This window comes from Peromyscus leucopus, chromosome X (assembly GCF_004664715.2).
Source record: "Peromyscus leucopus breed LL Stock chromosome X, UCI_PerLeu_2.1, whole genome shotgun sequence".
Classification (NCBI taxonomy): Eukaryota; Metazoa; Chordata; class Mammalia; order Rodentia; family Cricetidae; genus Peromyscus; species Peromyscus leucopus.
Genome location: NC_051083.1, coordinates 50,551,000 through 50,577,486, shown reverse-complemented (window position 1 = coordinate 50,577,486; position 26,487 = coordinate 50,551,000).

The following is a 26,487-nucleotide window of genomic DNA, read 5'->3' as shown; positions in this document are numbered from 1 at the left end:
GCCAGTTACAAGTAAAGTCAGGAAAACAGGACACATGTCAAGTCAATGGGGAGAGAGTTTTATATAGCAAGCTAGTGTGAAACTTTTAGGAGCTCACAAAATAACAAAGTAAAAGAGATAACCATGAGGTTATCAAATTCAAGACATTACTCCCATTACTGGGGCTGGAGAAAAAAAAAAATAGAAGGACCTGATGTAGAACCCAGGGTGCTAATCTCCTTCACAAGAGCTGAAAACTTCAAAGAGAAGCTGTTTGAGAGAGTACCTACCTACCCTGAGAGAGGTAGAAAGGATCTGGAATCACCAAGGCATGTCCATTGTCCTGGGACACTAGATGGAGGTACTTTGTGGGTCCTGTACCCAGATTCCATAGATAGGGATAAAGGTTACTCCTGATATAATGGCATGAGAATACATACTCTAGATCCTCAACTGTAAGTTCTAGCCATTATCTTTCTGATGACTGGATCCAAAGAAAGAAAAATTAGTAGGGATCTAGTAGTTACAATTTGCAAGAATCATTACCTGGTGATCTGTATCACAGCACATATGGAAATGTGAAACTCAGAGCAAATGGACAAAGGAAACCTAAAAGCCCAGCTCAAGAAGTCTAAATAAGTAGCAATTCCCTAAAATGAGTAGAAAACAAGCCAAAATTTAAGAGGAAAAGAAAGATGCCTGCTATGATACAAGATAGGCAGAAAGTAGAAGAATGTAGAGATAAGTCTAAAAATAAAGCTACAGCTTAGCACTGTCTGTTAATGCTCATAAGGGACACAGATTTGAATGATAATTCCAATTGTTGGTTTCTCTAGTGTCTGAATAGAGCTTTCAGAAATCAATTCTTTTGTTATATAAAGTAGAAGCAGCTTATAATTAGAGGGGGTAACACACACTTTAAACAAAAGAATTGATTTCTAATTCTAGATAGTGAAAAAATAGCACCAAGAAACTCAAGACCCAAAAAGAGGGTGCAGAAAGACAAATTCAAAGGAAATAGGGAAAATATAAGGCTAATATTTCATTAGACTCTATAAGTAATTCAAAATTTGTGAAATTTTCAGAAGATTATAGAATCTAGAAGTAATGATTCTGAGATATCTGGCAAATTTTTTCATTATGTTTTGTTCCTCACAAGTCCCTAGTTAGAGCTATTGATTGAATTTTCTGTCATAATGTCATGATTCACTTTTCTTTTCAAACACTTTATTGAGATGGGATTGACACACAAAAAACCACTCATGTAGGGCCATTCGGATGGCTTAGCCTGTAAAAGCATGTACTGTGTAAGCCTGAAGAGCTGAGCTCAATTTACAGGATCCAAGGTGGAAGGAGATAACTGACTTTGAAAAGTTGTCTTCTGATCTCCACATGTGCACCAGGGAATGTATACACACACACACACACACACACACACACACACACACACACACACAGACACACACTAGTAAATGCGTTTTTTAAATGCACGTGTACAAAAAGTCCATAATGTGCTGATTGTATACATATGCAAACACATATAGGAGACAATCACCATACTTAAAATGTATTCAACCCTCTCAAAGTGTTTTCTGTCCTGATTTTGTGCTTGCTCTTTTTTCTCTCTTTTTTGCTTCTGGCTTGCGTATATCATAACAATGTTATATAGTTCCTATTAACAAATTTTGAAGTCTAGATTATTGCTCAGTCTAGGCACTAAATTGACCTTCATAACTTAGAATAATTGAAATTTCATATCTACTGAATGCCCAATTGTCTATGCCTTACAATCCTGGCAATTGCTACAGTATACTCTCTGTGAATCTAATAAATAGCTTCTATGAGTAGACTATCCCATGGTATGTAGCATATTTCACTTAGCATGGCATCTTCCAGACTCACACATATAGTTACAAATGTCAAAATTCCTTTCATATTTAAATCTGTAAACATATTATATAGAGAGACCATTTTGTACATTCATCTGTCAAACAACATGAGTTGTTTTCGCTTATATACTACTGTGAATAATGCTGTACCAATATCTAAATGGAGATGTTCATTTCACGGCATTCAGTTATGAATACAGAAGAGGACTGTTGGGTCATCTGATAATTCTAATTTTTCAGTTTTTGATTAGCCCCATACTGATTTCAGCAAGGCCAGTGCCTGTTTACACTGTTTACATTCTGAACGTACCCTTTTCTTCCAGACTCTCATCAACATTTCTCTTCACTTGTCATTTTACTATTAAATCATTATCAGGTTTCTTTTCAAATATTTTTTTTCCATTCTGTAAGTTGCCTTTTATTCCTGTTTACTTTTTCTACACTGAATCTTTTTCGATTGATGTGCTACTGCTTGTGATGTACTACTGCTTGTTTATTTTTTGTTGCTTATGCTTCCGGGGTAATGTTCAAGAATTTTACATCAAAATAAATACTAAGAAACTCTACCATGATTTTTCTTTCTAGGAGTTTACAGATTCAGACCTTACATCTAACTATTTCCCTAACTTTAATTGATTTTTTTTGCATGATATAATGTAGGTTAGGATTCAAATGATAGCCAGGGAATGCAGTGCAAGAGATGGGAGGGGAGAGTGGAGAAGAGAATGGCTCAGTTTCCCAGAATCTTTTGTTGAAGAGACTATTTTCCATTGTACATCCCTGGTATAGTATCAAATATCAGTTTCCTGCATATGTTTTGGTTTAGGGCTCTCTTTTCTATTCCACATATACATTAAAATTAATTATAATACTATATATATTATATATATAAATCATATATTTATTTTTTTAAAATTTATTCCTCATTTAATTACTTCCATCAATATTTATACTTTTCAAGTGTAAGTCTTTTAGCGCTTTAGTTTTTTCTGAAATATTTTATTATTTTGATGATAATGTGAAAGAGATTCTTGCTGTGGATATCACTCTGTATAAATAAAATGCTTATTGGCCAGTAGCCAGGCAGGAAGTATAGGTGGGACAAGCAGAGAAGAGAATTCTGGGAAGTGGAAGACTGAGGCAGAGAGACACTGACAGCCACCACTAAGAGAAGATGTTAAGATACTGGTAAGCCACAAGCCACGTGGCAACTTATAGACTAATAGAAATGGGTTAATTTAAGATATAAGAACAGTTAGCAAGAAGCCTGCCACAGCCATACAGTTTATAAGTAATATAAGTCTCTGTGTGTTTACTTGATTGGGTCTGAGGAGCTGCAGGACTGGTGAGTGAGAGAGATTTGTCCTGACCGTGGGCCAGGCAGGACCAGGAAAACTTCAGCTACAGATTCTTAATTTTATTTTCAGGTGCTTCTTTGCTGGTATATAGAAATAAAATAAATTTCTATGTAGATTTTCAGTCGTGAAAATTCAATAAATTTGTTTTAATTTTTGTAGTCTTTAGAGTTTACTTCATGTAATGTTAGAGCCAAATTAACTAAAAGGCAGAGAGAGAGAGAAGACCCAAATTAATAAAATTATAGATTAAAAGGGGATGTAACAAGAGAAAACGAGGAATTTCAGAGAATCATGAGGACATATTTTAAAAAATCTATACTTTACCAAACTGGAAAACCTAAAAGAAGTGGATAAATTTCTTGATATATCCTACCTACCAAGGTTAAATAAAGATCAGATAAGAGATTGAAACAAACCTATAATACCTAGTGACGTATAAGTAGTAATTAAAAGCCTACTATCTGAAAAAAAAGCACAGAAAAAGAAGGATTCAGCATTCCACCAGACTTTCAAAGAAGAACTAACATCAATATTCCTCAAAATATTCTCTAAAAAAGAAACAAAGAATATTGTCCAATTCATTTTTGAGGCCATAATTACCTGGTTACCCAAATCACTTAAAGATAAAGATCCAACCAAAGAAGAGAATTATAGACCAATTTCCTTTATGAACATAGATGCAAAAATCCTCGATAAAATACTTGCAAACTGAATCCAAGAACACATCAAAAAGATCATCTACCACGATCAAGTGGGCTTTATCCCAGAGATGCAAAAATGGTTCAACATACATAAATCAATAAAGGTAATAATCTACCATAAACAAATAGAAAGACAAAAAATTACCATCTCACTAGACATGGAAAAAGACTTTGACAAAAACTCCAGATGCCATCATGATAAATTTCCAGGAAAGACAAGGGATACAAAGCATATACCTAAACACAATAAAGACAATTGAAGGAAGACCATCAAAGTCCAAATTAACAGAAATGAGATAAACTCAATGCAATTCTACTAAAATCAGGAATAAGACATAGATATCCATTCTCTCCATTCCTATTCAATATAGTATTTAATGTCGCAGTAGAGCCATAACACTACTGAAGGAGATCAAGGGGATATAAATTGGAAAGGAAGAAATCAAAGTAGCTTATTTGCAGTTGTTATGATTGTATTTATAAGTAACCCTAAAAATTCCACCAGGAAACTCCTACAGCTTCCTTCAGCAAAGAAGATGAATAAAAAATAATAACTCATAAAAATCAGTAGCCCTCCTATATAGAAATGAAAAATGTGTTGAGAAAAAAATCAGGGGATCAGTACATTTTACAATAGCCTCAAATAATATAAAATAACTTGGGTAACTCTAACCACGCATGTGAAAGACTCATATGACAAGATCTTTAAGCCATTAAAGAAAGAAATTGTAGATATTAGTTTCATCAAAAGATGAAAAGATTTTCCATGCTTGTGGATAGGTAGGATTGACAAAGTAAAAATGGCCATTCTACCAAAAGCGATCAACATATTCAATGCAATCCCAATCAAAATCCCAACATAATTCTTCACAGACTTTGAAAGGACAATTTTCAGCTTCTTATGGAAACAAAAGAACTGGATAGATGAAACAAACCCGAATAATAAAAGAACTACTGGAGGTATGACCATCCCCAATCTAAAACTATACTATAGAGCTATAATAATAAAAACATGGTACTGGCATAAAATCAGACACATTGATTAATGCAGTCTAATGGAAGACCCAGAAATAGGTCCACACACCTATGGACAACTTATTATTTTTATAAAAAAAGCCAGAAGTACACAGTATAAAGAAGAAAGCATCAAATGCCTGAGAAACACTAAAAGAAATATTCAACATCCTTAGTCTTCAGGGAAATACAACTCAAAACTACTTTGATACTTCATCTTACACCAGTCAGAATGGTCAAGACCAATAGCACATGTCACAGCTCATGCTGGCAAGGACATGGGGTAATAGAACACTCATACATTGCTGGGCGGAGTGCAAACATGTCCAGCAACTATGGCAATCAATGTAGCAGTTCCGTGAGACACTGGGAATAGATCTTACTTAAGATCCAGCTATCCACATAACCATAGGACTCTACATCCTGCTACAGAGACACTTGGTCATCCATATTCATTGCTGGTCTATTCATAAGAGTTAGAAATTGGAAACAACCTATATGTCTGTCAGTGGACATATGGATAAAGGGAATGTGGTACATTTCCATTGTGGACTATTATTCAGCTGTTAAAAACAACAACAAAATGAAATTCATAAGTAAATGCATAGAGCTAGAAAAAAAATCATCCTGAGGTAACCCATACCCTAAAACAGAAGCTAGCTATACTTGACAACCACTCACAAAGAAAAAATTTCTTTCTCCAATAGTTTCACTGAGTGTTCAAATCACATTGAAGGCAGGCTCCATGCCCAGCAGTAGATAGTCAACACAAAGAAATCTCAATGCTATTTTTCAAGGGTTTTGTTTTTTGTTTTTTTGTTTTTGTCTCATAATGTTTTGTCTGGGCATTTTCCATTTTTTACCTTACAGTTCTTTTGCTTATAAATTACAGTTTATATTACAGTTTTTTATTTGTTTGTTTTTGTGGGATTTCTGTGTGTGGAAATGTGTGTATCTCTGCATCTGTATATGTTTCTTTTGCTTTTTCTGTGGCTCTTCTTTTCTGTTTGTTGATTTGATGCTCCAATTTGAATGTTTGTATCTCCCACAAATACCACTTATTCTGCAAAATATTGGTATTGGAAGGTAGAAGCCTGAAGAGGCAATGAGGCCATGAAGTGGCCCCTTCCCCTTTCTGTTTTAAGAAGATGGAGTGAACCATGAAGCTAGCTCTCATGAGGTACAAGCCTGGTGGAACTTTAATCTTGAACTTCCCAGCTGTAAGAACTATGGGGAATGTATTTCTAATGTTCATAATGCACTGAGTCTACATGGCAGTTTGTTATAGCACTCAAATAGACTAAACACCTCTTTATTCTTGGAGATTCATCTGTTCACTGTTGTTATCTGCTCTTGTCCTAAAAAGAGAGAGAATATTTTGAAGGGAAAGCAATTCAAAGGAGATTCCAAAAATCATGTTGTTTACTTGCTGAAGCCATGGCATGAAGCATTTTTCAATGTAATTTTAAAGCTGGAAAGTTGAAAACAGAAAAAATTGACTTCTTGCTCCTTTTTCTGTGATTTTAAATTGAGATGGACATCAAAGGATACTAAATACTAAATTTTGGCAAATATCAACAATATTTCTAGCATGTAATCCCTAGAGGGCAATGTTGACCATTGTAAGGCATCTATATTGCACTCTATAAAGGAAGAGAGTAGCAGTATGTAGAGTCAGGAGACATTCTTAGGAAAAATTTGAATAATTGTTGAGAGTTGGGTTGACCCAAAGCTTTCTCAGAGTCCCTGTTGAAAGGATAACAGGAACATAGTTTTGCGTCCATTCCCAGGACCAGACTGACAGACTGACAAGGCCAGTCTGGTCCTGGGACCAAAGATTTAAAAATTAAGATTTTGGCTCCTGGGAACTTGGTTTTCTCCCTAAAGAAATTGGAGTTATCAGTCTCAAGGCCACAATGTACTTGGTCCATAATGCTCTTGAAATACTGTGTTCCCTTGATGTAACACAGCTGGATTAACTTCCTGCTGACTTTGTCCCAGTGTATGATTGTTTCTTCTGACTTTTTTCTGCTTTTTTCCATTGGAGATTAGTATATAAAATGCTTTAATTCTTAATAAACTTGGTTGGCACAAGATACATCTGTGAAAGAACCCCAAATCCAAAACTTTCTCATCCTATCCTCTATCTTCTGATCTCCCGGTCCACTCTCTCAGAACCTTGTCAAAGAACAATTGTGTTTATTCAGGTTAATGAGGAAAAAAAGGATAACTCTAGGTTGTGTAGCAGTTTCCTACAGAGTTTGAAACATTTCATCCTGCAGAGAAGCTTCTTAAGACAGAAGGTAAACAACTCAAAATAGCTTCAGGAAGTCCCTGAAACTGACCAGATTCACTAGGCTTCTCCTTACCAAGAGTAAAGAAGTCAAGCTATAAAAAAGATCCTCAGATAAGGCAATCTACAAAGAATACTCTGCAGATCGGCCAAGCTGCAAATGACTGAAACTTAGACCAACTGCTTGGAGAAGCAGAAACCAGCTGAGCTGCCTGGAGGAGATACAGACTAACAGAAAGACTTGTGTGAAATGCTCTGCAACTTTTTAAGCTGCCTTCAGGCTATGCAGCATGCTCCCAAGTTTTAAGATTTTTGCAAGGTGTCACCTGTGCTCAGGTAGGCTATGATGAATCAGTTATCTTTGAGCTGTTTCTATATCTTTAAGTAACCCTTCACCCATATTCCTTAAGTAGCCCCAATAAAACTCATTGGTTCATGCAAAAGGTAATAACCAGCAGATAATATTTTACTTTATCTTTTCTGACTTTGATTATAGAAAAATTCTTAAATGTACATGACAGAGTCTTAAGGAAAACAAATGTCTGAATAAACCATTAAGAAAAGGAGACTAAATAAACAATCAAATGACTCCTAATAGAGAACAGTGTATGGCTACAGAGTTTTCCTTCTAATTTCTTCCAAATATTTAAAGAAGAATTAAAACTAATTCTCCTAATAAACTTCAAAATCTGAAGACTGTGGGTCACTCTATAGCTGGAGTTAAAGCTCAGACTCTAACACTTGCCTTAGCAGGTTCAAGTTCCAGCATTACAAAGAAGGACACCTCCAAATTCATTCAATGAAGCCAGAATTAAAGCTACTATGAGAAGAGAAAATGCCAGACTAATGTCTCTGATAATGATAGAGTAAAATAATCCTCATATTTATTAGGAAACAGAATTAAATAGACCACTGAAAAGATTGCATACTGTAATCAACTGGGATTCTTCTGCCTTAATTCCATAAGGCTGTCAGAAAATCATAGATTGATTGGATAAAAAAAAAATAACTTGTCAGGGACTGGGAGAGGAAGCATCACATTTCTTTAACAGTGCTATTCTTAGTAGATTGATCAGGACCCAGGGATCCAAGCCCTGTACACGAGAGTATGTGGACCACACAAATTGGACTTAGTGGGTTTTAAAAATGAGAGCAGGAGGTTCCATGGGTAGGGAGTGGGGTGGATCTGTGAGGATTTATGGGAGGCATTGAAAGGACCAAGCAGATGCCATAACAGGCTGCTCAGTCTTCTCTCAGAGATCAGGCCTCAATTTCAGTTTCCTGAGACTTGAGCAAGCAGTTTCTGGGAGGGCCATGACAAAAGACATAGTCCCTGCAGTAGCTCCCTTTCTGCACGTACACTGACTGCTCAAAGTTCAGCCAGATGTTTATTGTCTGGGACCCCTCACCAACTTAGAGTTATGTGCATGAGTCAAGGACAGAGCCTAGACCACTGAGCCAGCCCCCACAGTCAGTATGTGCTTGGCCAGCCAGCCCCCATGGCAGCTCAGGAACAAAGCCTGGGACTTGTGCTGGACTGCCCTCAAAGTTATAATTGTAACCACCAACCAGTAAGTTCAAAGGTTACATACACTCATGCAATTAAAAGAGAACAGAGATAAAAATAAACCAATCCGAGTTGTACCTGTGCAACTCCCCCCAACCCCTGTGAATGGCTTGTGATTTTTGCCTTTAAAAAGTTAGCCACACAAAGAAAGAGCAACTCCTCCCTGCCTCACTCCATTGGGTGTAGGAATGAGTTCCCTGTCTAGACTTGTATCTACAGAATAAACCTTGTTGTTGCATTCTGGACACCTATGGTCTTTGGTGGTCTCTTTGGGGTCACAATCTGGGCATAACAGCATAAGTAAAATTCATCAAAATTCATTGTATGAAATTTTAAAAGAATCATTGATAAGTTTTAAGCCTCCTGAAGGCCTCTCCGGCAATACAACAAACCAAATCAGAGGGAATCAGGAAAAGCCCAGGTTTAATGAGTAAAGTGCTCCCCTGGGACACAGAGAGGAGAAAGGGATTGGACTGGAAGAACCACAGCTCTGTTTTCATGGATGCCCCTGTGGGAGTCCTCCTGAACCTCTGTGGTGGAGGAGCTGTATTTGGTGGCCTTTGAAGGGGCAGATTTGGGAGGAGCTGTGTAGGGGTGGGTTTAAGGGAAGAGATGGGGAAGGGAGCCGAGGTAGATCTTCCACCAGACTCCTTCCAAACAATCATATTTCTTAATTTTTAAAAAAATGTTTAAGTATTTTTGTAATTAACACACGAAGCAGTGATTTTTATTATGGTATTATTATGGTATATAATGTGTTGTTTTTGTTGATCCTCCCTAACTTCTCTCCTCCTTTCCTCTCTTCTGTTCCTGCTGATCTTCATCCTCCCACCAAAAATCCCCATAAGATCTTCATATCACAAAACAATATATATATATATATACATATATATATTATGAACATCTAATCACATATATTCTTTCGTGAAGTGAAAATCTTTTGCCCTTTCCTTTCTACCTTAAGGTAATGTTTTGATACATGTATACATTATTTAATGGCCAATAAGACTAATCATATGAAACATTCATTATTAGTTTGTGGCAATACATTTGTTAAGTGAAATTGGCACAGCTCAGACAGATCAGTACAACATGATCTCGTTCATATGTATGTAGAAGCTAAGCAAACTGAACTCCTTGAAGCAGAGTACTATCATGATTGCCAAAGACTGTTGGTGGAAAGGGTTTACCAAAGGTATTGTTACAATTACAGGTGAGGAATAATTTTTGGAGTTCTAGTGCACAAAACAATCTATTTTCAAATAATCTTATATTGTGTGTTTTTCATTTCTCTTGTCTGATTTTTATCATCCCTTTCCTGCTACTATCTTTGAGTACAATTTGGTTCTTATTTTTCTAGTTACTTAAGTGAGGCATTAGGTTGCTTACAGATGTTTTCTTTTGTGATGTGCATTTATTATTATAAATTACCCTCTGAGAACTGTTTATGCTTTAGCTCCCAAGTGTGTGTGTGTGTGTGTGTGTGTGTGTGTGTGTGTGTGTGTGTGTGTGTGTGTGTTAGTGAAAGTGCCTATAGAGGCCAGAAGAGGGAGTCAGATTCTTTGGAACTAGAGGTAAAGGTGGTTGTAAGCTACTCAGTGTGGGGCACTAGGAACTGAACTTTTGTTCTCTGAAATAGCATCAAGCTTTCCTAAGTACTGAGTCATCTCTCTATCCCTACAAATTTCTCCTGTGGCCCATAGGAAGATTTAATCAGTGACTCTGGCATTATCACTATGCTGTAACCACTATTAAGACACTTTTATTTTTTTTTAATTCTCATTTAATTTTATCTTTGGTTTGACTCATTCGATGTTTTGGAAAATATTTAATGTCATACATATTTTAATTTTCAAAATCCTTCCTTATTTAATAATTTCGCTGTTATTATTAGAAAATACACTGTCTTTCTTTGCTTTTCCCTGCCTCTTCTTATTTTCTGTATTTCAATCTCTCTCTCTCTCTCTCTCTCTCTCTCTCTCTCTCTCTCTCTCTCTCTCTCTCTCTCCCTTTTGAGACAAGGTTTCTCTGTTTAACAGCCCTAGCTATCCTGGAACTCACTTTGTACACCAGGATGGCTTAGAACTCACAGATACCCTCCTGCCTTTGGCTTGTGAATGCTGGAAATAAAGGCATGTGCCATCAGCCTGGCTGTTTCAATATCTTAGTAGAGTGTTTCACAAGTTTATTTTGACATACATTTTGCCTAATATATGATTTAGCCTGGAAAACAATTTGTGTGTGCTTACAAAAATAGTGTATAATTCTGATGTTGAATAGACTTTGTGTGTGTGTGTGTGTGTGTGTGTGTGTGTGTGTGTGTGTGTGTGTGTGTGTGTGTGTATGCTAGGTACATCCTTTTGCTAATGTTATTCTGCTATTTGTTGTTTCATTATTGATTTTCGGTCTACATCAGATGTCCATTTTTGAAGTCCTTTAATATGTTGCAGTCTATCTTTCTCTTTAGCCCTATTCATACTTGCTTTATATATTTAGACCCTTCAACCATAACTGTGCATGGTTTTTCAGTTGCTAGATCTAAATGATGACTAATATCTTTATCATTATATAATGATTTATTTATTCCACAAGACTCTTTTAATTAATCAAGTCAGCTTCTCAACATCTTTTGACTAAAGATGTTACTGTATTTACATTCAAATTAATCATTTACAATAATTTGGATTATTTTTATTTTTATTTGGATTATTGTTAATAGTGTACTTATAATTCTGTAGGTGTTTTTGTCTTTATTTGGCATTAGCCTCTTGTAATTGGGGAAACTTTTCTATTGGTACATTTGGATTATCTTTTCTTTTTAGGTAGATTTTCATGTTTTGGTTACAAAAATCATAGAAGGTTATTTAAACATATAACTACATAAATATATTTGAGCTTATAAATTTTACATTTTTACTTCATCTACTTTCACATGTCAGATTTCAGACTTCTGATATCATATTTGGATTATTTTTATAGTTGGTAAACCTTAACAAATTATGGGAAGGATTATTAATTTTCATTTTTGAACATTCTTACTGAAGAAATGTTATTTTCATATCCCCTTTGAAAACAGTATTACAGTTTTCAAAATATGGCTGTGTTCTTTGAAAATTTCAAAGTACTTTTGCTTTGTACCCCTTTCCTGGCCTATAACATTGAACTTTTTTTGGTAAACTTATTGCCAGTTCATGTGTTGTCTACTTCCAAATGACAGTTCTCATCATTTTCCCATAGTTTGAAATCAGATTTTTGAAAAAGATTTATTTTATTCTCATTTATATGTATGTGATCTGTGTGTAGTTACATGTATGTGAGCACAGTTCCTGTGAGGGACAGAAGTGGAAGTTGGAGTCTGTAGAGCTGAAGTTACAGGAGATTGTGAGTAGCCAGACTTTGATCCTGAGAACACAATATGTGTTCTCTGCAAGAAAAAAAAGTTCTCTTAACCATTGATCCATCTCTCCAGCATCAAACTACTACTACTACTACTTCTACTACTACAGCAACAATAATAATAATAATAAATTCCTCCTCCTTTTCTATATCAAACTATCTGAGTTCCTTAATATGCCAGGGTCTGTGATATAATCCAGGAAAATTCTGTACTCACTTTTATCTCCTTGATGGAGCACAGGATACCTCTTTCTACCATGTGCTTATTGGTGTTTGAAGAGGGGTGATACAAGTAAAGTAAAACTGTCATTCTATCCTCTTTTGTGTCTCTTTCCTCATTTCTACATTGTCACCTCTTCCTGGTTTCCAAAGCTTTTGTAAACTATCTTCAAATAGACTATTATATTAATATAAAAGTATTGGAAAAAGACTTATCTTCAATCTTGTTGATGGCACACCTCAATGTGATCCTTTTGAAACAATTCAAATCATGCCTTTCCTTTACTTAAATTAAAACTCTGGTGGATAATTATTTTTCCAAATAAGTAAAAAGTTACCAAAGCTTTGGAGGCTGCCCATATTATATATCTTCAATTCTGTGATTTTTATTTTCAGTGTCTCACTGTGCTTCAAACACATTGCCTGTTTCTGAAAAACACAGGAATCATTAGTTTTTGAGCTGGTTGGTTTTTTTTTCTTCTCACAATATCTTTATAGAAGGTCAATGCATGCCTTCTTTGTAGCTGTGTTATTTCCCTCCTTTGAATCTGGCTCTATCACCCTTTTTTCATAACCACTCTGCTCCATACCTTCAGCACATTCAAACTCTTCTGATTTCCTTAGTCATATTCCATTTTGCTTGGAACTCACTATCACTATGTTGCCTAGTCAGATGCTCACCCAGCCTGCTGGGTGTGTAGGTTCCAGGATTATGTGGTCACACCTGACTAATTTTCATTTCCTACAACATTATCAGCTTTAATTTTACAAGATGATTTATATATGAATGTTTTCATAATGTTTCTCTTTTGTTTCTTTGCAGTACTTTCCATAAACTCAGAACCCTGTGCATGCTAGGCAAACAATGTACCACTGAGCTATATTTGATGTTATTTTGGAGCCTTTTATTATTCTTTAAAAATGTTACAATATTTTAAAAATTCATTTATTTAGTGTGTATATGTGCAGGTGTGTGCCACAGTGCTTACATAGTAGGAACATAGACATAAACATACATATACAACTTATAGGAATGTGTGCTTTCCTTTCACCATGTGGATCTCAGGGAGAGAACTTGGGTTACCAGACTTAATGCTTAATGACAGTGTCCTTTATCCATTTTGAGCAATCTTGATAACCATTCTTTTATTTATTTATTTTTAAGATTTATGTGTGTGTGTGTGTGTGTGTGTGTGTGTGTGTGTGTGTGTGCATGTTGGTGCCTGAGTAGGCCAGAAGAGTGTGTCATATCTCATGAAGCTGGAGTTATAGGTGGTTGTGAAACATCTAATGTGGGTACTGGGTCATCTGGAAGAACAGTATTCTTAACTACTAAGTCATGTCTCCAGGCCCTTCTTTTATTTATTTATTTTTTTTGAGACAAGCTCTCCAGGAAAGCACTGAAATGACTTTATAGCCTTAGACATAGGACTTAAAAGTACCATCCTCCTACCTCAGCCTCCCAAGTAACTGGGACTATGGGTCTGGACCACAAGGCCTAAACCAGCTAGTTTAGTTCTCAATGTCTATAACAAATAGAAAATCAACACCAAGAAGGTAACACATTTTGTCTGTTTTGTTCTCTGATCTATCCCAAATCCTTCATGGCTATCTACGGACCAAAGAAATGCTAAATATATTAATCAAGACCATATTTTGTGATGAATACATAGTGATTTTAATGCATATGTATATGCAGAATGATTTTAATACATTGATTTTGTGAGTACTTTTATTTGATCATTAATGTAACCCAGAAATTGCCAAGTTAGAATTTCTTTTAAAGTGAAATAACAATAGAAGTTTCCTTTAGTAAATATTAATTTGTTTCCAAGTATGTCAATACTGATATAAAATCCCAGATGTTTTCAATTGGGCCAAGATGATGATATTAGAGAAAATTGTAATTTTTGTTATGCTCAGCCCTTCTCTCTCAAATTTTAAGATTTAAAACCTTTCATTAAAATGCATGTTCCATTTAATTTTCTAGGAAAATTTCAAGCATAAAAGAATGTATATTAAAAACAATTCCCACTTAAACTAGCTGAATCTCCATTCTTGGAGTGTTGGTGTATGTCAGTGTGACTCAGAATACCCTAACCTTTGCCCAGTGCACCTATTTCCCAGACCCCTCCTTTTTTTTATCATAATCTATGTTCTTTCCAAGTTGCTTATATTGATTTCAAAGCCCCAAGGCAGACATAGTATTCTCTGAACACTTGACCACAACTGACAGCTGTGGGAAGAGAACTCGCTGTTTTTAGACCCTCTGCTTGAGTGTACATTTCTCCACTTCATCCCTCCTTCCTTTAAAGAATTGTTTTGCTGACAAATTTTAACTTTGAGCCAATAATAAAACTTGGAATTTTCTTTTCTGGCAATTGCTTCCAAGCTAGTTATTTCTGATTGTGTAGTCATGGAAATTAAGTTTTAGCCTTAAAATTATTCTATACTTATCAATCTTAAAATTAGCACTTTTCCAGGCTAGATATGAAGGTCAGTTTTCACTCTTATCTAATGGAGAAGCTTTTCAGTGACCTTGATAAAGTTGACAATTTTATTCAAAATTGTTTAGTCTATGGTATTCCATCTCTGCATGTACCTATATGAATATAGACCCTTAGTGACATAGTTATGCTTCATTCATCTTTCTATTCCCTACAGAATCTAGCAATGTTTTCTCTATTCTTAACTAGCACAAACCTATGCTTGTTCCTCATTATTGCCTATTGGACTTAGGCTATATCCTCTAACCAGTCAACACAACTCTGGTATCTTTATAACTGCTCTGTACCAATGACAGAGTAGATTTCTTGTGCATAGTCTGGAATATAGCCAGTTCTATACACCAATACCACGCCTTCTTCTTGAAATGCCCTTCACCAACTTCTGCCTCCATCAGCCCTGTCTATCCATACAGATTGAATTTCCACATATCATCTCTGTCAAATTATCTTTAATGACTCTGATTGGCTCTATAGTCTTGTGGTTAAGGGCTCAGGCTGTGAAATCAGATTTCTCTGGTTGGTTGCTTCTGTCTCTTACTAGGTGAGTAACTACAGTAAAGTTGTCTAACATTTAGATGTATCTACTTACTTAACTGTAATGAAAACAATGACATCATCTTTGTAATACTCTAATGGAGATGATATATTAATATCTAAAAAGAACATACAATAAGAACCGAGTACATTCCAGTTCTTATTAGTGGCATAATAGACATACTGACATTTTGAGTTTTGGTACTGTTACTCAAATTTCTTCAGTGGAACTTACTGAATTATTTAATTATTAGTATTTATCATTAACTATATATTGTGTGGGTGTACAGGTGTTTGTGTGGGGTGTGTGTGGAGGACAAGGGTCCTTATGTTTGTACAGTAAGCTTTTTACCAATTGATTCAGCTGTAATAGCTGGCTGACCAGTAAGCCACAGGGATCCTCCTGCCTCAACCTACCCAGAACTGCAATTGCAGGCATATTCCACGGTGCCTGAAGTTTTACTTTCAAAATATTGCGCTAGTGATTGAACTCAGGTCCTTGTTTTTGAATGGCAAGAATTTTATCAACTGAGCCAATTTCTCAGACTTTAACATTCATTTTTATTTTTTTACCCCTTGATGAAACCACAAACTAAGCTTAAGTAACTGTGGTCAGCTGCTGAATTTGATGTAGTGCTTAATATTAAATAAATACAATAAATATTATCAAAATGACTGGATAAACTGAAATATATTTTTAATGAATGTATCAATATCTCTAACAATTATTCCCTAAAATATCTGCTCAAATTAAATTTGTCATTTTCTTAATATGGTTACACAGTTATATTGGTAGTTAACATGCATCAGTAGCAGGAACTTTGCTGCCCACTGAACTCAAAATGATATATTCTTCCAAACCAACTGTATAGCCTCCTCCCAGTTCACCACCATCCTCTTTGGGCTTGCTCTCGAGGAGCAGTCCCAGGGACCCTCCAGTTCTTTGTCATCATCCCCTTCAGGCATCCTCCTCATCCCATCTCCATTCCTGCCTACCCTCAAAATTGTTCTCTAGTAGGGGACTCCACAGCAGCCACTTATACCTGGGACTCAGTTGGGCAACCTGTGTTCATCTTTGTCTCCTCAGAGGACTGTTAGACCTGCTAGTGCCTGTCTGTCTCAGTCACTCCTCCTAGCACACCTCATTCCACTTTGGATTCACTGTCACCTTTTCAGACTAAGGTACCCCAAATTCTGTCTCTATTGTTTTTCGGGGAGACATACCCCAAATCCTGCTTTAGAAAACTCTAGTAATAGTCCCCTTCCTAGTCTGATAACCTGTCATCACCCCGTCAACTGTACTAATCTGGGGCTGCATGGAATCTGAACCCAGAGTTATCACAAGAGCTTCAGATCTGGAGTTGGTCAAAGTATGAACGCTAAAACCCAGAGTGACTGTAAGACTGAAGACTGAAGTATCATTCTTCTGATGTACAGCCTGTCAAATCCAGGAACAAAGAACGGAACACCTGCACAACCAAGATGGAACCAGATAGATATCTACACCAAAAAGCACCACAAACTTCCAGATGCCTAAATATCAGCACAAAACCACAAACATGAACAGCCAAAACAACATGCCTCTTCCAGAAATCAGCATCACTATTATTACATTCTCCAAGAAAAGCACTTTAGCTGAAAGAAAAGGAAAGGACTCCAAAATAACAATTATGAATATGTTCAAGGACCTTAAAGATGATATGAATAAATGTGCCAGCGAAGATCGTGAAAGCACAGATGGCTGAATGAAATAAGAAAAACAATTCAAGATAGGAAAGTAAAATTTAACAAAAATTAGAATAACTAAAGAGAAGGCAGACTGAAATAAACTCAAAATGAAAAACTCAGGAAGTTCAACTTCACCAACAGATTAAAAGATGGAAGAGGTTTTTGTAATGTAGAAAAAAAGACATAGAAGAGAGAATATCAGGCCTGGAAGACAAGAAAAAAGAAATGGATAACACAGTCAAAGAAAATGTTAAATCAAAAGTCTAAACAAAACAAGAAACAAACCAACCAAACAACAACAAAACCCCACAAATCTAGTTACAAAACATCTAGGAATATGGAATTTTAAGACAATACCAAACCTAAGAATAGTAGGTACAAAACAAAGGTCAAAGGCACAGAAAATATTTTTAGAAAAATCACAGAAAAAAAAAAAACTCCCTACTCTAAAGAAAAAAGATGAATATTAAGGTGTAAGAACTACACAGAATACCAAATAAACAGTGTGGATTCTCATGCTCTGATCACCAGGAGTGAAAAGAATAATAGACTTTTCCTTTAGACGCTTTGTTAAATTTTGTATCACCTGCTGTGGATATTGCTCTATATAAATAAAACACTGATGGCCAGTGACCAGGCAGGAAGTAGGTGGCCAGGCAGGAAGTAGGTGGGACAAGGAGAGAGGAGAATTCTGGGAAGCGGAAGGCTGAGGAGGGAGATGCTGCAGCCACTGCCAGGACAAGCAGCATGTAAAGACGCCGGTAAGCCACCAGCCACGTGGCAAGGTATAGATTTATAGAAATGGGTTAATTTAAGATAAAAGAACAGTTAGCAAGAAGCCTGCCACGGCCATACAGTTTATAAGTATTATAAGCGTCTGAGTGATTATGTGGTGGTAATCTAATTGTACTGAAATGTGATTTTGATTGTATGTTAATAAATAAAGTTGTCCGGGGGTCAGAGCTATTAGAGCCATAGCAAGAGTGTGGCGGTGGTGTCACACGCCTTTAATCCCATAGATCTCTGTGTGTTCAGGGATGTAGCCAGCATTGGAGACATATGCCTTTAAGACCTAGGGGGCTGTACATTCAGACAGTGACGAGGCAGTCATGTGTTTGGATTTACAACCAATGAGAAGGCAGAACAACATACTATAAAAAAAACGAACAGACAGGAAGTAGGTCTCTTTTCACGAAGCTGGGACAGCAGGAGGAAGGGTGAGATTTTAGCTCTGAGCTCTGACCTCTCGGCTTTCTCCTTTACATTGTTTCTGTGTTTCTTATTTAATAAGACAGTTAGTTACATCTACATGATTATTTTATAAGTGGATTGTGGGACTGCGGGGTTTGGTGGAACCTGGAGAGAAGCCCTCCAGAAACACTCACCTATTAAAAGACTCAGATTGATTGTAGGTTCTGTAAAACTAGAAAGGCTCTGTCTTCTGAGCAGTGAAAAAAATGAGAAATGTATGTTCTGCAATGTCCCAACTACCTAACTTCCCATCTAATGTTTATCTTTTGACACAACTTTATTACATTATCTTTCCTCCCTCCATGTCTCTGTCTCACTTTTTCTTTTTCTCTCTCTCATATTTTTTGTATTCTGATAAAAGATCTCACTACATATTTCAGGTTGGCCCTGAAGACACATTTTCAGTGTGAAGCCCAGGAGTCCAGATGCACCTTGAACATACGGAGTAATACTCCTATGTCAACCTCCCAGGTGCTAGTATTATGGATGTTCACCACTGTATTTGACCCTATTTCTTATTTTGTATTAAGGTCTCTTCTACCTTACAGTGTATGTCTATCCAATTATGTTGTCTGCTTTACTGAACTATTGCATACTATTATCTAGTTTTTTTTTTTTAATCACACTTATATTCTTATCTCTGAGCACATGACAGCCAAAAGCAACACATACAACTTTAGAGGACACACATTCACAATGGGCATACAGCTCATGCCACAGAGTAAACAGACAGTAACACAGGCTGAACATGGCAAATTTGATCTTGTCACTTCACATCTGACCATTACTTGAATTATTTTTACTGCATTTTGTTTTCAGGAATTATACCACATACTTTCTAATACAACAGTCTATGAAATTAAATTAAAATAATTTATGACTATAACTGAGGACATATTTGATGGAAAAACTGTGATTGGACCATACATTGGAGTCATACTTTAACCTCTACCATTCAACAGCCAAAGTGCTTAGAGGAAATAATCTTTCATCTAGGGAACAGTCTCCATTCATTAAAAAAAAATGATTGCTTAGGAAAGCACTATTCAAAGACTAAAACTAGATATAATCCTCCACATTCAGATCCTAGCAGCAGATACCAAGAAAGGATTACAGAAAACAGAGATTTGTTCAGGGAAAATAACTATCAGGGAATGTGGGATGGGGTCAGCTCTATTCCATTTCAACCTTGATGAGGAAGGAAAGGAAAGAAGGAATGAAGGCAAGAAGGCTGGTGTAAAAAAAAATTAAGTACAATATAATTTAAAGAAAGTTTCAGTAAGGCTAAAGAAGAATCTTTGAGCCAAAGTTGTTCTTTAGATAACTCCTGTATTTGCACAAATGCCTGAGCTCTGATCGCCTGAGGCTCACTGTCATTGGCTGGAAGGAGTCTGTAAGGAAGTGCACTTTGACAAATGCTGAACTCAGCAGCCAGGCTCGGTTCTCAATTATGCTTTCCACAGGAGAAGATCTAAGAACAACATTTTCATAGCTGCTATGCTCCACCCTCATTTTGATGATTTTGAGGAGATGATGACTACTAAAATGTAAATGATTTACATGAATCAAGCTCAGAACTTTATGTATCTTGGAGACTGATACTTCCCAATTATTTTAACCTTCATGGCCAGCTGGATTTGCCCTTTCTATGATTATGCTGGCAATGAGCTTTATAAATCTTGAAATATGAGAATCTATGCCCCATGGAACTGGCATTCTAGTGAAGGTTATAGACATGTCAGCAATGAAATATAATAGAAGGTGAAAGGAAATGTGTGGTTAATAAGGGTATAAGCAATGTGTTGTGGAGGAGCAAGAAAGAATGCAAGATTTCAGTGTTGGTATTTCACAAGGGGCTTTACATATGAACAGCTCGGTAAAAATAGCCAATTCATTTGCATGTGTTATTTGAAAATAAACTCAAATTATAGGTTTCAAATTCTGTGCTACTAGAATCAACTCCAGGGTTTGTTAAAATAGTATTACTGAGTTCATAACCAGCTAAACAGTTGCTGAATCAGTAGGGGCTTGGGGTGGAGCCCAGGTGCTTTCCCCTATAATGAGTTTTGAGGTGCTATGGGAGTTGCTGTTCTGAGTAGCAGCACTGAAGAAACAAGCAAGTAAAAGAAGAGGAGTTTTCATTAAGAATATGAATTGATGAAGCCATTGCTCCCATACCCCTCTTTAATTAACTTTAAACATATTATCAAAGGTCCACTATTGAGAGAAGAGGTTCTTTGGTATCATGTTTTGGATAAAATCTGAGACTCATAGCCTCATTTTGTTGTGGTGGTTAATGTTATTCAATTACTGGATTTATCACTCCCTCTAATCACAGGCTCTAACATTCATCAGTGTCCCACTGTGCACCTTTTATTTCATCTTTCCCACCAGGTTAAATACATGAATTCATTCAGTATATAGATTTGGTGATCTGGTTTCTTGGATGTGGGAGCCCTCAGTGACTCCAGCTTGTGGGTTGATTCCATCTTGACTCAAAGTCAGAGTTCAAGCTTGTCTTTGCTGTTTACCAAAGGCGCAGTTGCCAGATGTCTTGAGAATAAAGGGGGTGTTTATGCTTGTTTGTTCCTTGAACAATGGTGTCTTTGAGAGGGGGAGGTCTTTAACCCTCCTTGCTTTGGGTGTAAAAAGGCTGCAAGAAATAAACTCAGAGCTGCTACCATATTCACCTGGAGTTCCCTACTCTATTTTTCTGTCTATGTCTATTTGTCTGTCACTGTTTTTCCTAGCTGTTTGTTCTCAATCCTCACTCCCCAATTCAGGACTGTTTGACAGCTCAGGCGGGACCCAACACTTGGACATACCAACAAGTATTTAACATATATCCATATTCTTGTTTGTCAGTGTTCCACACATTTATGTTGTTAAAGAGCATTCCACTGTATAGATTATTCCATACTATTTTATGTGTTCATAGGTAAAAGTCATTTCACCACTTTTCAAGTTTGAAAAGTCAGAATAATGTTATCGTTACATTATTATTATTATTATTAAAGTTGTAAATAATTGATCTTGGAATTTCTGAGTATGTAGCAAGTGCATGTTTAAATTTATGGGAAGATGCTAAGCTATTTTCCAAAGCAAGTGTAATATTTTGCATTTCCTTAGTATTGAATAAGAGCCCTAATTACTCCAGGTATGGTACACTCTATAGTTTCAGCACTTAGGAAGATGAGATAGGATGATTCCATGAACTTATCAGATTGAGCTACACAGTGAGTTCCAGATCAGCCTAGGCTAGTGGGAAACTGTCTCAAATAACACAAGACAGAGAGAAAAAGACTTCTAAATGATTCCCATTTATTTCCACTTAATATTGTCATTTTTAAAAAGTGTATGGGAAGGAACTCAAAAATAAAAATGTCAACCATCTGAATTAAGGTAACCACACAAACAAACACATATCTAGTCCCAAACGCCATAAATCTCGGTGAACTAATTTGTTTTTAAAGCAGTCAGTCATTCAAGTGAGTATACAGTCATATTTCATTATCACCTAAATTTGAATTTAATGACTAATGATGCTGTTGTAAGGTCATGTGCATTTCTTCATTCAATATATTTCTTTTGGAAATTTTTCTTTCAGAGTTCCAATATGAATAACATAACAATATGGTCTTGAATAATATTGTTTTCTTTCATTTATAATAGAAAACAATGCAATTTATAACCTTGTGGCTCGTGCACTATTTCTAGAAGAAACTAATTATATTTTTATAATCAGCATGAGAATTTTACTCTTATTTAAACATTCAGTATATAATAGAGATATATGAAGTAAAGTAAACATTATTTTACATTTACTCACATAGTTAGCACTTTAGGTATTTCTAACTTCTTTACATAGGTCTAGATTTCTGTCTGGTATCTTTTTTTTTTTTTTTACTTGAAAGACTTTCTTTAAACTTTCCTGTCCAGTGGAATTGAGTTCATTTACTTATGTTTACTCGTTCTTCTGGCTACTTAAAAGTTTTTCATTTTATCAATCATTTTCAGCAATTTGATTAGGATGTCTTTTGATGACTCTTTTGATTTGCCCATCCCCTGGAATTTGAATCTTTCCGATGTTGCTTTTGAATTTTGTTTAATAAAACAGATAGGCCTTGTGGCTAGGTAAAATCTCCCTCCCCACCCCCCATCCCACACACAGATAAACTAATATGCTTCAAATCAATCTACTTGATATCCTAGGTAATGTAGTGCATTGAAATCTGGTTGGTGGGAACACAATTATCCCTGCTTCATATAAAGCCAAGAAACTTTCCACATGTTTTGTGTTGATTCTCTTAGCTTTCATGTAATTTTCTTATATTTTTGTGTGTTGATTAAGACTCTGATGGTACTTTAGAAACAAGAAAGTGTCTACAACATCTCAAAACTTTCAGTCATCTTTCTTTTCAATCATTCCTCAATTATAGTGTACTTTGATATATTTTTTATTTTTTTAAAATTTACTATGACTCAGGGAACATTATGAAAGAGAGGACAAAAGGACTGTAAGAGTCAGGCTTCCACGAAGTCTGCTGTGACACAGTCTCTCCTAGAAATTGCTGTATAAACAAGACTGGAATGACAGCAATGTCAATGGACATGTTAACATAGAAGGTAAAAAATTTCCAGAGTCTCACTCCTAGACAAGGAAGTACAAGCAACTACTGACTGCTACCAGAAGAATTAGCTTTTCCTAAAAGTGAGTTCCCTTATTATCCAAGGGAAAATAAACATGGGCTAAACTGGATTCAGCATGCTCTACTCATATAAATTTCTTACACACATATGTATATATATACATATATAGTGTATGTAACAAATACAATTAAAGGTTATATAAACCTCAAGGGGACATGGGAGGGGTTCAAGGGAGAGTAATAGAGAAGAGCTGGAGGGAAGAATATAAGTGAGAAATGATGTAATTCTAGTTCAATTGAAAATATTCAAAAAATGTTTCCCCTCTCCCTTTCTTTCTTTCAACTCCTCCTATGATCCTCCACTCCTTCTTAAATTCTTGGCCTCTTATTATTTAATTATTATAATTATATATTGTATTTATATATTATATAATATATTATTGCAATACATGTATACACATGTACAAAGAGACAGACTGTCTCTCGGCAGGCATCCTGGTTCTCTGGTTCTTATAATCTTTCCAGCCCTTCTGCTAAAATGTTCACTATGCCTTAGGTGTAGGCGTTGTGTTGTAGATTTATCAGTTGGGGCTGAGCACTTCTCAGTCAGCTGTTCTCAACATTTTGACAAGTTGTGATTTTCTGTAATAGTTTCTACTCCAGAATACTGCTGGGATGTCTGAGAGTTTCCTATCCTGGTTTTGGTCTGAAAACTCTCCAGCTATTGCGCTGTGCATTGTCATTGCTGTTCTGAGATCATGGCTCTGCACTGGTTGCTACCTAATACCTGAAAATTTTTGTTTCTTACTTTTTCAGTTGTAGTTGTTTAAGGCATAAACGTTAATCCAGACATCAATTAACTGGAAGTCTATATTTGCTTACATTTTGCATCATATTCTTCATTATAACACAGCAATAAAGTAAATTTTGCTTGGTTGGAATTAGGATTACTTAATGTATGTCATCAACTTTACATAGTACCTGTAAAATAAAACTCTTAATCTGCGTATCTTGAAGGTTTTTCTTAATTATTTAAATCAGGTTCTATATATTTAATTAAAATATATTTCTTCTGTATTATAACTTTAAAAGGCATAAATATATTACCATAAGAAATATAAAATCTTGGGAAATGAATTATTTTAAAATAATTTAGATTGAAAAATTTATAACTCACTATATATATTTTTAAAATCAACCATTATTGTTTCATGAATGTATTTTGTAATCATTGACCCTGATTTTTAGAAAAGAAATCAGTAAAATATTCCCCATTTGTTCTGTTATGTGTGCTACACTAATGTACAGTATTAGAAGTATGATACTTACGTATTTGAAAGTACGCAAGCTTTTAAAATAATTACTGATATTTTAGCTGTCAGTCATGTTTATCAGCATTGCATAAAGGGGGAGATACATTTTGCCATTTTAGAATAAATATAAAGACAGGATAGACACAGTCTAAATGATTTTTCATGAAATGCCTCTTGATGCTGAACATCCTTTAGTGCATATCTTTACAATGTATTTTATCAATATTATGGTAGCCCACAAAGGTTTCCTAGTGAAATCTGAGCTTGCTTTACACAGCAGGGCTGCACTAGGCGATGGCTTGACCATGTTCATGGTCACCAGGTATCTGAGATGGCCTGCACTTGGCTGTGCTGGGAGGAGGCATTTTGCTCCACCCTTTGGCATTCCTTTAAAAGATCTTTACTAGAGACAAAAGGGGCTGGTGGGTTTTGACCCAGGCACTACCAAAGCTATCCTGTGTTTTATAACTGTCTCTCTCTCTCCTCTATATTTCTATCTGTATATTCCTTATTTCTCCCTGCTCAAGAGTACCCTAGGGGAAAAAGAGCGAGCTGGTCTCCTTCACAATATTCATATGGAAAAATTTATATTTTTCATAAACTGAGTATGTTTTCAATCTAAAAATATGTTGCAAAGTAAGTTTTAGTTATTTTTCATATAACTACAACACTATGAGAATCATGTAAAGAATCATATCTTTTGCAAAGAATATACCATTTCAAAAATGTTTATGTACAACTTGGATATTGTCACTGTTAATTGCTACAGTCATGCCATTGTTTAACTCCACTATATACATTATAAAATATGAACAACACATGTCCTAACTACTTTATCTTTACTTCATAGTGATAATTATGTACATTTATGTATTATAACACGATTATTATGTATACACCCACATAGAAAGATTCATCAAGGGAAAAAGGTTTCAGTGAGAATTGGTTGTAATGGCACATGCTTAAATCATAGCCATTGTGAGGTTGAGGCAAGAAGATAAGGAGTTTAAATCATCTTCAGGTACACACTGAGTTCAGTGCTAGTCTAGGCTGTAGGATACTTTGTCTCAAAAACCAAAATAAAAAAAATTAAACTTCAGTCAAGGAAGAATAAGGATTTAATTTTTTTTAATCATGTGTATGTTTGCATTTCTGTGTTGGTAGGGTTAAGCATGTGAGTCCAGTTGTTCAAGAAAGCCACAAATCAAGAAAGATCCCTTGGACCTAGAATTACAAATGGCTGTGTGCCACTAGATATGGACACTAGGAACAGAACTTAGGTCATCTGTAGGAAAAGTACATACTCTTATCCCCTGGGCTACCTTCCAAGCTCAGAGGAGAATCAGTTTTAGTAACTCATTTTGCCTTTTCACATGTCAGTTTGCTCTGCAAATACTTGCCCTGTGCTTCCATTACACTTAAATTGGTTTAAGCTTGTGGTAATAGGAAATTCATTATATTTCCCCTTTCAGACGATAGGGCATAAACTCTTACTTAGCATCTCCACTTGGATTCTTTCATTTTATTTCTTTCATTGTCTCATTTCAAGGATATATTGCTGGTATTAAGCGGAATGTATCTATATAATTTCCTAGACGAAATGAATATAAGGATCCAAAGCCTTGTTAATCTAATATTAGCAACTGCTGCTTTCATTATGAATTTTGTAGAAACCACTACTTTTATTATAAAAGTACTGTTAATAGATGTGTGTTTGCTATATGAATATAGATGTGTACATGCCACTACACCTCTTTGGAAATGTGAAGGTTAGAGAACTTTGTGGAGTCAATTTGTTCCTTCTGCCTTCGTGCATGTTCCGGGATTGAAGCCAGGTTATCACAACAAGTCCTTTAGTAATTGAGCTGTATTGCCAAGCACTGTATAATTATGTTGAAGGTGTTTGAAATTTGTTATCAATGGCACTAATATATGTTTTTACAGGTTTACTAAAATATGATGGACAAGTAATTAATTATATGTATGTTTCACAATAAAATAATGTGATGGACTTATACACTGATTACCTTAACCAAGCTAAATAACTAATTCTTCATTTATTTATTTTATTCTTATTGTTTGTGTACCC